The following is a 12,993-nucleotide window of genomic DNA, read 5'->3' on the forward strand; positions in this document are numbered from 1 at the left end:
AGTAATTAATTGATCTAATGTACCGGTATGATTAAATAATTTATTAGAAAATTGAGGTTTTCATGTAGTATGTGATTCTTAAAAAAAAAAAAATAGTAATTCTACCAACTATGATTAAGGGTGCGTTTGATCTGCTAAACATAATTTAAAAAGGCAGTTATGGTATCCCACCTAGCCATTTCACCATTTTTATCATTTGAGTTAAAATTTGTAAAAAAAAAATTACACTCCTATATTTTATTGTTGTTGTTTTGTCTATATTTAGTTTAAACAAATTTAGAGTTAAATATACTTTTGATCTATATATAATTTTCCAGAATTTTATTTTTTATCTACAAAGAATTTTGTTTTTGAACTTTGAGGTGAAGTTTGTAACGCCCCAAAAATTAGAATTCATTTTATTTAATTATTTAGTTGTTGTGGTGTTGATTGACGATATTTATTTAATTATTTGGGGTGACGAATAATTTATTTAATTATTTTGTGTGGTGAATAATTAAGTAATTGATAAATAAAAAAATAATGATGTTGCTAAATAAAAATTAAAAGAAGTAGAAAGTTATATATTGAGGTGTTGAGAGCATATGGGGGGTGTAGATGGAAAAATAGTAGAGATGAGAATAATGGAGAATAAATATAATTTTAATTCTCATCAAACCAATTTATTTGCAATAATATCATGGTCCTTTGGCATTATTTTAGAGGAGAAGGAATAGACAACATTTTGAATGCATACAACAGAACAAACACAAAACAAAAATAGTGCTAGTGAGTGAGAGAAGAGAAAGAGCTCATGGGAGAGTGAAGAGAAGCAAAGGAATGAAAAGCTTAACCTCAATTTAGGGAGTTCACTACAATCGAAGTAAGGGAGCTTTATATACTCTTGAAATTCTGAATTCAATAGGCATATTTGCTATATTCATTATGTGTGCTTTAAGTTGTTGTTCTCCTCTTTTCCTTGTTCATGATGTTGTGATGTTTGAGTTTTGTATACATGACGTTGTGTTTTGATTCTATCATTGCACCTTAGATTCGTGTTTGAAATATGTGTTGGCCATCCTTTTGAATCTTATATTATGATGATTGAAGTTGTGAGTTGTTGGTTGATTAAAAGTTCGTATTCTATTGTTGGGTAAATAAAACCATAGATTGATGTTGTTCTTAAGAATTCAAATAATGGAGTTTATGGGATTTTGATGTTGATTAAAAAGGAAACAATTTTAAAACGTGTTAAGCATCTAAAACAATCATGGGGTTTTTCCGAGTCAAAAGAATGTCAAAACCGAAGTCCTTGAATGCCCATCAATGGAGTTTTTGTCAAATTTTCGTATGAACCTTTTGCTATTTAAAACGCGTGATTCAATTGCCGAAACTTAAAAATAATGCAATGAATCCTTTAAAAATTGAATGACGATCAAAACGGTATAAAGAACATCGAATTCCGTTAAGAAACGAGGGAGATACGTCCGGGTCGGGTAACCGGGTCAAACTACCCGTTTTGCAGAAAAGTGGGTGAGGAAGAAGATGAATAGTAGATCCAGGCCACGCCCACTCTCACCCACGGCGAGTGGAGGCGCGTGAAGCATCTAGGGTACTTCAATTGTCTTCGTTCTTTTTACTATAAAATAGTAAATAATATTACGAGAATTTTGGTATAACTTTGGTAATTTTTGGACACCTGTAGCTATTTTTAATTAATTATATGAGGTAAAAAGGTGATTAAAAATATTATAATTTTATAAAAGTTTCCCAAAAATTTATGTAGAGTATTTTAAATATTTTGGAACCCTCTGGTGTACCTCACTCTCCCTGGTTTTATATGCTATTAAGATTTGAATTTATTTCTTAATTTTTATTAATTAAATTGACTTAAAATCCATATTTTTCGTCGGTAAACTAAATCAAGATGATTTGGGTTATGAGTACTGTTAAAAAGGAGTAATAGGTTGTTGTTTTGGAGAGGAGTGAATGATTAATTGAGTTATGAAGTTTTAGTTGGTGTTGTAATCGAAGTTGCTAATAATTGTTGTGTATCGGTGTTGTTTTAAGTCGTTGCTCGTTGATAGTAATTGTGTTGTTTGAATTGTCGTTTCGTTCAATAATGATGTTGACTTACGTGGTTATAACGATGTTGAATTATCTATTTTAATGATGTTGGAGTTGTGCAGAAATTATGATGTTGTATTTGTTATTGCTTATGGACATTGTTTATTGATGTTGTTATAATGATGATGAAGTTGTCTATCGAAGTTGTTAAATGATGTTGCCTATTGACGTTGCTTATCATAACATGACATGCATTCATTCATATGTTTAATGACGTTGCTTATTGAAGTTGTATAAATGATGATGAAAATGACGTTGCCTAATGAAGTTGAAAATGACGTTGCTTATAATGATGTTGATCCTCTATGATGTAAAACTAGAAATGACATTGCAATTGGTACCACATGCATGTAGCGAGTCTAGGCGCATTGCATGCATTTTAATTATATTTATTTATTTAAATGATGTTGTTTATTTCTCTTTATTTAATTGTTAATTGATGATTGTGGTTGACTGATGAATGCGCGCGGCCATCCGCTTAGGTGGTCTTGTTGTTGTTTATGATGTTGGTAATTATTACGTTGTTTTAATTCAGTTACTTTCTTGATGTATTGTCACTCACCTTTGCATTCCCCCTTCTGGCTTGGCCCTACGGTGTGCAACCGTAGATTTTCAGGTAGGAGATGAATCATAGCTGATGTGTTCGGATAGCTGTTGCTTTGCTATTTAATTGGAGTCGCTCTGTTAGGATGTTGTTGGGGAGAAACTTTATTTAATTATGCTGCTAAATTTTTATAACAATTGGACTATGTCATTTGATTCAGTATTTTCAATTCGGACTTTGAAACTTATATTATTTTTGTATTTTCCGCTGCATGATTTTTAATCATTTGAAGAATTATTTAATTGGAGTAAGTGTGACATCCTTATTAAATAAATGAAATTAACTTTTTCGAAAATAAAATAAAGGGGTAAATTAAGGGTGTTATAAAGTTCCTCGCCCAATAGTACAGAATGATTGCAACATGTGGGGTGCTAGAATCAAGGAAGGTCACTTGTCACTTGTTTAATCCGGATCTGGATTTCCTGCAGTGCAATTTGCACGCAGTTTTACGCTGTTTTGGATTTCGACCGTTAGATTAAAATCAAACGGCTCAGATTATATATTAATAAAATTAGCTGTTTGTAATCTAAACAATTCATTTATGATCGGATGACTGAGATTCGAAACTGCGTAAAACATTTACTGCACCAAATCCTGTTCCGTTTAATCGATACGTGAGATTAAGGTTTCATGTGGGACAATTGGCATTGGTTGAAAAGATCATGTTACACTTGTCACTTGACCATTGGATTTGAAACATTATGGTTTCATAAGGTTAATTTGTCACATGACTATCGGATTATATGTATGATATGATAGGGTTACACATGTCACTTCATCATTGGATATAGGAGATTATGGGTTTATTCACCACAATTACAAAAAAAAAAAATATTAACCAAAATATTAAAGCTTTAGATATAAAAAAATTTTAAATAGAATCAAGGAAAAATTTATGTACACCTTATAGTGGAAAAAATTTACAAGGTTGTGAGATTATAAAGTCGAAGGTAACTCGAACAAAATCTAAACATAAAATTTGAGTTTAACGTGCATGAACAATTTTGAACACAAGGGAAGTAGGAATTGTTTAGCACTAGTTTAGAAAGCATTAGAAGCAAGTGTTGGTATAAGATTGCATATCTTTTGTTGGCAAGAAGCACATCTCTTCTAGCTAGTATAGGTTGAAATTTTATGTTACTTATTCCTTTTGCTAATTCTAATTAAATATTTAGTAGCAAATGAAAACTAATTTAGTAGCAAATGAAAATTTATGTTACTTATGCCGTTTGCGGATTTTTTCATAGAAACTTCTAAGGCCAATGTCTCTTAGGTAGAAAATCATAACAAGTTCCAAGGAAGACATAGAACCAATAGAATTCATGGAGGAGGAATGATTGCATGAAGAATTTTGTGAAGCAAATCATAGCAAGTTCCAAGAAATCATGCAACCAATGATAAATTCCAAAGGAAACATGCAACCAATAGGATTCATTGAGGAATAATTGCATGATACGATGATAGAAGAATTTTGTGAAGGACATGATAACAAGTTCCTAGAGTACATGCAACCAATAGAATTGATAAAAAAGTCATGATTGTGACAATAGAATTCCTAGAAATGAAATTATTGCATCATGTGGGATACAAATGAAACACTTGTCACTTGCGCATTGCCATTATATTGCAAAGATGATGTGTGTCACTTAGATATTGATCAAGCATACATTAGAGTTTCTATTTAAAAAAATGCTACATAGGAAAACATATACACTATAATTACATAAAAGAAAATTTAAAATATAATTTGTTATTAACCATAGTTACAATGATAGTAAAATTAATATTAAATATTACTAGAACAAAAAACAAAGTTGAAAGATTGTGCAAGTATAAATTACAAAATACAAATTGACCCTTGTATTAATATATGAATATACAGTGGTGGAACTAGGGGGTGGCTGTGGGTGGCAGAGGAGGCTCGCAGGCATATGCGAGATGTGTGACGGCATAGGGCCTCAAAATTTTGAGGGCCTCAACTCAAAATTTTGAGGTCCTATAATATTATTTATAAATTATTTATATCTATAAAATATCAGATGTATATTAATAGATTAATTTTTAAGCCCTAAAATAATATTATAATATTATTTATATATTGTTAATGTTCATAAATATCATGAGTATCAATATATTAGTTATCTATACCCGTAAGTATAGTTCTAGTCCATTTTAATCTTTGCATAAAATTTAATCTTAGATTATGATGTTCCTTTTTGACGTTATATTCAAAGATAATTATTTGGTATTTCTTGTTCCATTTAATTTAATGTAAGATTTAATATTGATAATTTATATGTTTACAAGAATGTTTTTTTTTATATTATATGCAATTTAAATCGATAATTTTTTAATTTTTTTTTATTAAGGGGCCACTTTTATATTTTGCACATAGCCTCATAAAACTCGGAGACGCCCCTGGTGGGTGGCCACAACCACCCACGGAAAAATAAGAAATTACTGTTATACCCTTGGTAGTTTTCTTAAATTACAAATGTATATTATATATATTTGATTTGGAAAACAATTATCAAAAGTGCGTACGCCGAGTGGATAAAAATGGCGCCCAACACTAAGGGTCCGTTTGGTGCACAGGATAAGAGACAGGATATGATAATTGTATCATATCCTGCCGCAATCCAGTGTTTGGTGATACAGCCGGATATGATAAGTTAATCCTGAAGCTTATCTTATCCTGTCTCTCTAGTTATAATTCTTATCCTGAATTTGAGTTGGGTTACCAGCAGGATAGGATAAGAAGAAAAAAAAATTACTGATTTATTTTATAAAATATTTTTTAAAATACATAAAATAAAATTAATAAAATATAAATAATTAAATAATTAATTTTTAAATATATATGTGATTTTCTCACAGGGATAATTTTGTAATTTATATATTCTAAAAAATCAAAATTTTACTAAAATTACAATATTTTAAAGTAAAATGATTATTAAAAAATTGACAAATAGGGATATTAACTTAAATTTTATAAAAAATTAAATATAATTCTTTTGCAATAGTAGTTTTATTATTTACGTATGAGATATATCATATATTTATTTGGCTTATCTAACATGTATATATTATTGAGTTATTTATTTGATCATGATTCATATAAAAAATTAAACTTGATTATTTTCTCATGATTTTTATTTTAAATTATATAAAGTTATTTGATTACTTATTTATATTTTTTATTTATAAAATTCAAAGTATAACAAAATAATTTTTAAAAAATAATAATTGTTTTACAAGAGTAATTTTGTCAATTAAATATGTTATATATCTTATCATATTATTATGAGAAAGTATGTATTAAAAACAAAATATAATAGTTATCATGTTTGTTATCCTGTGTGCACCAAACATAGGATATGATAACTGAGTATAACTGTTATCCTGTTGTTATCATATCCTATCCTTATCCTTTTTTATATCCTATCCTGTCACTATGCTATCCTGCGCACCAAACAGGCCTAAGAGTTCCTGAGTTTGACTCTTGGTGAGCAGCTTTTCTTTGTGTTTTTTTCTTTCTTTTTTTAAAGTTTCAAGCCATTATTAACAAGGAAATTTTCCTATAAAAAGTTAACTAGTATAACTTACCCGTGCATTCGCACGGGTTAATGCTCAATGAAAAATATAAGATCATTTTTTTGACGCATTAAAAATATGAATTATTAAAATTTTAATATTTTTTGATTTTTTTAATTATTTGTAAAATTAATTTTATATTTAATGTAATAATTTATTTAAATATGATAAATGATACAAATTTTGAATATTTAAGAGAGGAATGACGGAATAGAGAGTGATAGTGATACTCGACTCTCCGTTTCCAACTCACATGTTATAACATCATAAAAAAAATTAAATAATTAAATTCTATATTATTTTGTAGATGAAGGTCAACATACTTTCTTTTTTTTTGTTAATATATTATTGTACATTTTATGTTTTATGTAAATCAAGATGTATTTATTATTTTGATAAATTCAATTTCTTTTAGCACATTTTACACTTATTTTGCTATACGAAAAATATAATGAACAAATATACAGATAAACATGGTGAAATGTTCGAATATACAGAAAAAAATATTTTTTGCTTAATACTTCCATGTAGGTTATTTTTTTTATCAATAACCCCCACATAATGATATTTTATTTGCTACAAATCACCATGTATATTTGAATTTGAGTTAATTCCTTTTTAATTTATTTTTAATAGGTGCATTAAATACGATTTATAAATAATTGAGAAATGATTGAATTTCGAAATTAGCCAAAGGTCAAGTAAAATGTAGGAAATAAATGTTAATTTGGGAAATAATAATTACAATACATTAAGAGGATAAGATCAAAATCAACCAAAATTATGAACATCTTCTCAAATCAACATTTATTTCCTATATTTTACTTGACCATAAAATTTAACAACTCAGTCCCTGTTAATTTAATGGATAATGATAAATATCGCGAAAGCGAATGAATCACGAATGATATGGCACTTTCATTTTGGACCCACTTGCATAATTAATGGATTCATTATCTCTCTTCAAGTGTTTTGTTTCTTCTTCACTTAACTTATTCTTAATATTGCAGAAGAAATATTAAACTAACTTTACTGATTATTTGATGCTATTTGACTGTTTCTACACCTCTCTCGTCTCTCAGAACCCACCCTCCGCGTCTTCCCTTCATCTTCCTTTGGCAAACAAAAAAAACTTGCTACTCTTTCCCTTTTGTTCACTAACTCCTCCGCACTTGCATCATCTACAACAACGACACTAAGTCCATTCCTCCCTCCTTTGACGTCGCTCTCTCCCGGGCCTGAATCTTACACGTGTTTCTTCGCCATCCTTTAAACTCCCGGACATTCCTATCGTCTCTTCCATCGAGCTATTTTATTTCCAGTCGACTCTGCTTCCTATAATTCTCCTCACCCTTCACCGGAGAAAAATAGACCTCTAATTAAAAATTCAAATAGAATTAATTCATTGCATAATGCCTCAAAGCAGTTTGATGAGCCAATTTAGAGAAGAAATTTGATGAGTCAAGAATTTTGCTCTGTTCCTGTTAGAGCTTCACACATGAAAAAACAGAGGCAAGATGGATCCAATATTTTTTATTAATTTTTGAGATGATAAAAAAGAGGTCCACAGCTGTCAAAAAGAAGAACTCCACGTTTTCAAACAAAAGAAGCGACACGCTTAAAAGATGAGAGAAGGCCACGTGCTTCGTGAAAATTTCGCTGCATATAGTAGCACTCTAATTTTATACTACCATTTCTCAAAATTTAACATTTTCCTACATTTTACTTGACCATAATAACTGAGTTGTTAATTTTATGGATAAGTGTCCCTGTGAAACTCAGTCCGATATAATTCATGGTTTGGATTTAAGAAATAAAATAATTGAAATACTTTAATACTCTGTGTGATTGAATTTTAAGGAACAAATCCATGCTTTAGCATAATTAACGGCAAAATCCTATTTTTTTTCTCGTTGAAATAAATTAGAGAGCTTTTTTTTTATAGAATTAATGAATAAGAGAATTACTCTTGCTTCTACGTGTCCTCAATATATTATTAAAATGTACTCAAAATAGTGAAAATTATCTTTAGGTTCAGTTCATATTAGGATTTTCCTCAATATATTATCTTTCACTTAAAAATAGCGAATACTTATGTAGAACTAATGATCTAGCGAACTTCTTAATAGATAGCATAATAAGGAATATTATGAACCTTTTACATGATTCTGAAACCAACAAATTAAATGACTAACTCACTACAATAACAATTAAAAATAACATGAAGCAAATTACAAATTATAACGAAACTGTTCTTAATATTGATAACTTTGCAACAACTTCAGAAACGCACTATCAACAAAATGGCAACGACCCAAAGAGAAAAAAATTAGAATTTAAAGAAAACTTTTGAAAAACTCAACCGTGATTCAAAATTAGTGTGAGATGTGTGAGAATCAAGAGCACTATTTATAGCTAAAAATATAAGAGATCAAAATAATTACCCCCAAAATAATTACCCCTTTATTTTATGCATGTTGTAAACCTAAAAAAGTAATTGTGGATTAATACTCATCAATTTATACAATTGAATTTAGAATTAGAAACAAAATCACACAAATTGAAAGCCACAAATGAACAATAATGTACCATTCAATCACATATTAATTATTTTCGTTTTTTCTTATCTCCATAGGATTATGCCTTATTAATATTAATATTATAATTAATATTATACTATTATAATATTATATTAATTATATTAATTTATTTTATTTTATTTGTTGGAAATGGATACATTTTATGTTATTTACAACATCATTTAAATATTATTGAAAAATAAACATTTTTTTTATTTAAAAGTAAATTTTGAATTTTAATTTTTATGAAAAAAATCAAATGTGAATAAAAGGATTATAAAAATGGATTGGTCAAAAAAATATATAATAAAAATAATTCATAATGATTGTAAAGAGAAATTAAAAAGAATTGGTAATGTGATTAAAAAAAATTAAAATGTATTCAATTGTTTCCTTTTGAATGATTATTTTTGAATTAGCATTAAATTTTGATTGAGAATGACACCAAAAAAAAATTCCTTATATGAGTACATAATTTCTATTGAAGTTCTCAAAAATTGTCACGTAGGAAAACATGCTCTCACAAGTTGCCACATAGATTATGATAAATGAGAGGATGCCACATATGAAAGTGATCAAGAGAGAGAAACTCCTAAACATATAAATAATAGATTTCCATTTGTATATATCAATGCAAAATTTCTATTTTTTTCTTCTAAAAAGGACACCTATTTTTAATTAAAAATACAGATTTTCTTTTTAGTATATGTGTAATATAATAATAAAATCTATGATTTTCTGATGATAAATTTTGTGTGAGTATTAGTTCAAATTTAATTATTGATTATTTTAAGTCACTTGATGCACATAGAGTATTATTTTAAAATATATATGTAATTTGATTTATTGATAATCAAATTTTTATACACAATATAATTTTCATATTTAACTTCTATACTATAATATTTTTTAGTGGCCCCCTCGGAAAAGAAATCACAGTTCTGCCTCTGTGAATATAGGTCCCGGTAAAAATATTGGCCCCTGTAAAAAAAAAAAAAAATAGGCTTTGTATTTTATAAACGCTAAGCAGAAGTTAACCATTTTTTCAAGAAATTGACATTGTGCAATGATAATAGTTAGCATCATTAAAAAATCAATTTGAATTACCTTTAAGTTCATTCTAGTCAAGTTCACTCATTTATGGGTCAGAGTTGTGTTGGTATCGGACAACAAAAATAGCATAGACTTAAATACAATGTGATTAAGAGAACTCATGGATAAAAGTTGAATGAAAATTACCACATTGTTCATGCTAGCATAAATCACATTTTCAAGTTCACTCCATGAGCTGGTTACATCATCAAATCCCTGTAGTTGTAGGCCACAATTTAAAACTATTTGAACTTTTACATATTTTATACTTATCCAAATTTGCAATTTTCATGGGATTTTTTCTTAATTGCCACAGTTTGAAAAAAAATAATACCAAAGTGCCATAGTTTCAAAATTATATACCAAACTGCCACACTTTTAAGTTGCTTATATATGTTAAAGCCACGCCTGTGGCGGTATGCTGCTGCATTTTATTTATTTTTTTCGTATAGCCACTTACAGTAGCGGTAATTCATTCCTTTTTTTTTCTCATTCTTTTTTCTTTAAATTGTTTAAAAAAGGGTAAACTCTTACACTTACCCACCGGTGGGAATAGGATAGGCCGAGCTAGGCTTTACCAAGCCTGAGCCAGGCCTGTCATGTCAAAAAATCGAAGGTCCGTGACCTATCATAAGCTTATCTTTTAGACCTGAGCCTGACCTTTTGAATGTCTAACGTGACCTGTTAGCTTGTTTAAAAGTCTATTTTACATTAACATATTTTAAAAAATAATTATATTTATTTTTAAATATATACTTATGAACTAATATTCCAATGTCTTTTCGATGTTTAATATGATATTGCCGACAAAAAAAAGATATTTAATATGATATTTTAGAGACTTTGACTATATATGTCATCATATTTCAATTCTAGTTTATGATAATATATTTATATATGTGAAAAACTAATGTAGATTAATAAACTTAAACTACTGAAAAAATTAATAAATTTATAATTTAATCAAAATACAAATTTTAATATATAAATAATAATAATGGTAATAGAAATATTATTCATATTAAATGGTTTTTTTTAATGGCCTGCAGCCTAGTCTATTTAACTAAATAGGCTTATAAAAAAGTCTTGGTCTGCTCTATTTAAAGAAATAGGCTGCTGGCATGAGCCTGTGTAGGCTAGGCCTTGTAGGCCGGTCTGGCCTATCCCCACCTCTACTCTTACCCTAACCCCTAAGGTTGGAAATGAGTCTAGTTGAAGTGAATCTGTCTGAGCTCGACTCGATAAGAATTGGTTTAGCTTGTGTTCGACACGAACTCTTTTTTAAGCTTCGTTTAGAATTCAGGAATAGTTCGGTTCGGCTTTTTAGGTTCAGTTCATTTTCAACTTGATTATCCAAATTTTAGCTCAAGTTCGACTAATTTGAGTTCAACGAGTTAGTGGTATATGCTACTATCATGGTATGATACTATCAATTACTCCCTCCGTAACACAATATATGTCGCTTTGACATTTTTACAAAATTCTCCTTCATTTATGGTATGAAAAAATAAATTGAAGAATTGAAAGAAGAGAGAGTAACAAATAGTTAATGGTATAATAAGAAAAATAGCATTAAATACTTCATTGGTAATATAAAGCGACATATATTGTGGTACAATTTTTTTTCCCAAAGTGACATATATTGTGGTACGGATGGAGTATTGATTATCTAAAATGGGTGCTAGATAAATGTCATTATTTTTTGTCAAGTAGTCTAATGGCTAGAAAGTCACCTTAAAGGTTACAACCTAAAACTGTGACTTGAATATAACGATTTTAGAGGTCTTCACAACCGCATTGCAACCACAATTATGGCCACATCTGCAGCATTTTACTATATATAAAGGTTAGCAGCGTAACTGCAACTGCAATTTAAAATTAACTTTCAACAAAATGGAGTCATTGGTAGAAACAAACAATTCAATCACGAACCACAAAACCTTCCGGTGAGATCCAACTATCTCCTAATGCCACACCTTTCCCAATAAGGATCCATCATTTCCTAACTAACAAAGAAAAGAACAATCACTACAAGAATTCTTTGTATTTCCTACCCAAAATTTTGTAGGAAATGAGCACAATTTCGTAGGAAATGTTGCGTTTCCGACGACATTTCTGACGAGCACCTTTATAGGAAAAACATGTGCTTGCAGGACATTTCCTACGAATATTTTGTAGGAACTGTATTTCATATTAAAAAAAAATTAAAATAGATATTTTCAGCATATATATTTTAATTAAAAATAATTTAAATGAAAATGTAATTTTTGAAATAGTGCTCCAAATCCGAAATTTAAATTTTCCGCCTAAAATTTCAAATTTTCAGAAAACAAATTTGAATTTTCCGCCAAAATACATTTCCGACGAATATTTGGTAGGAAATGTAAAAAAAAATATTAAAAAAAATTCAAATTTTCAATAGAAATTGAAAATTTGAATTTTGCACAAAAAAAAAACCAAAAAATTCAAAATTGCGACCAATTTTGAAATTTGCGCTAAACTTTTTAAAATTTCAACCAAAATATTTGAAATTAACGTAAAATAATTTAAATTTTCACTAAAACAAAATATACATTAAGAAAAATTGAAAGAGAACTAAAAACATTTTGTGAGAAACTTATGTTGAGTTCAAAGTGATAAATAGAAAATATTTTTGAGTTGGTAGAATTGAAGAATGAAAAAAAAATGTAGGATGAAAGAAAATAGAATGATGAAAGAAAAAGTTTAGAAAGAAAAGAAAATAGAATGATGAAAAAAAATATAAGAAATAAAATATAATGATGAAAGAAAAAATGAAGAAAGCATAGAAAATAGAATGATGAAAAAAAATGTAAGAAGAAAGAAAATAGAATGATGAAAGAAAGATAATTAATGTGTTTGAATAAATGTTGAAAGAAAAAACATTGAATGTGTTGAAGAAAATAAAGAATGAATGTTAAAATAGAAGTTTTTAAGATGTTTGTATGAAAGTGTTAAAAGAAAAAAGTTGAATGTATTGAAAGAAAATATAAAGAGGAA

General features: G+C 28.4%; 1 long non-coding RNA gene across 1 annotated transcript; it reads left to right on the forward strand.

Annotated features, from left to right (window-relative positions):
- The first annotated feature begins 552 nt into the window (after positions 1-552).
- Positions 553-2,922, forward strand: LOC123906821. Its single transcript, XR_006809033.1, has 2 exons — positions 553-862; positions 2,715-2,922. It is a non-coding gene; the product is annotated as an uncharacterized LOC123906821 (long non-coding RNA).
- Positions 2,923-12,993: the final 10,071 nt, after the last annotated feature.

The sequence above is a fragment of the Trifolium pratense genome, linkage group LG2 (assembly GCF_020283565.1).
Source record: "Trifolium pratense cultivar HEN17-A07 linkage group LG2, ARS_RC_1.1, whole genome shotgun sequence".
Classification (NCBI taxonomy): Eukaryota; Viridiplantae; Streptophyta; class Magnoliopsida; order Fabales; family Fabaceae; genus Trifolium; species Trifolium pratense.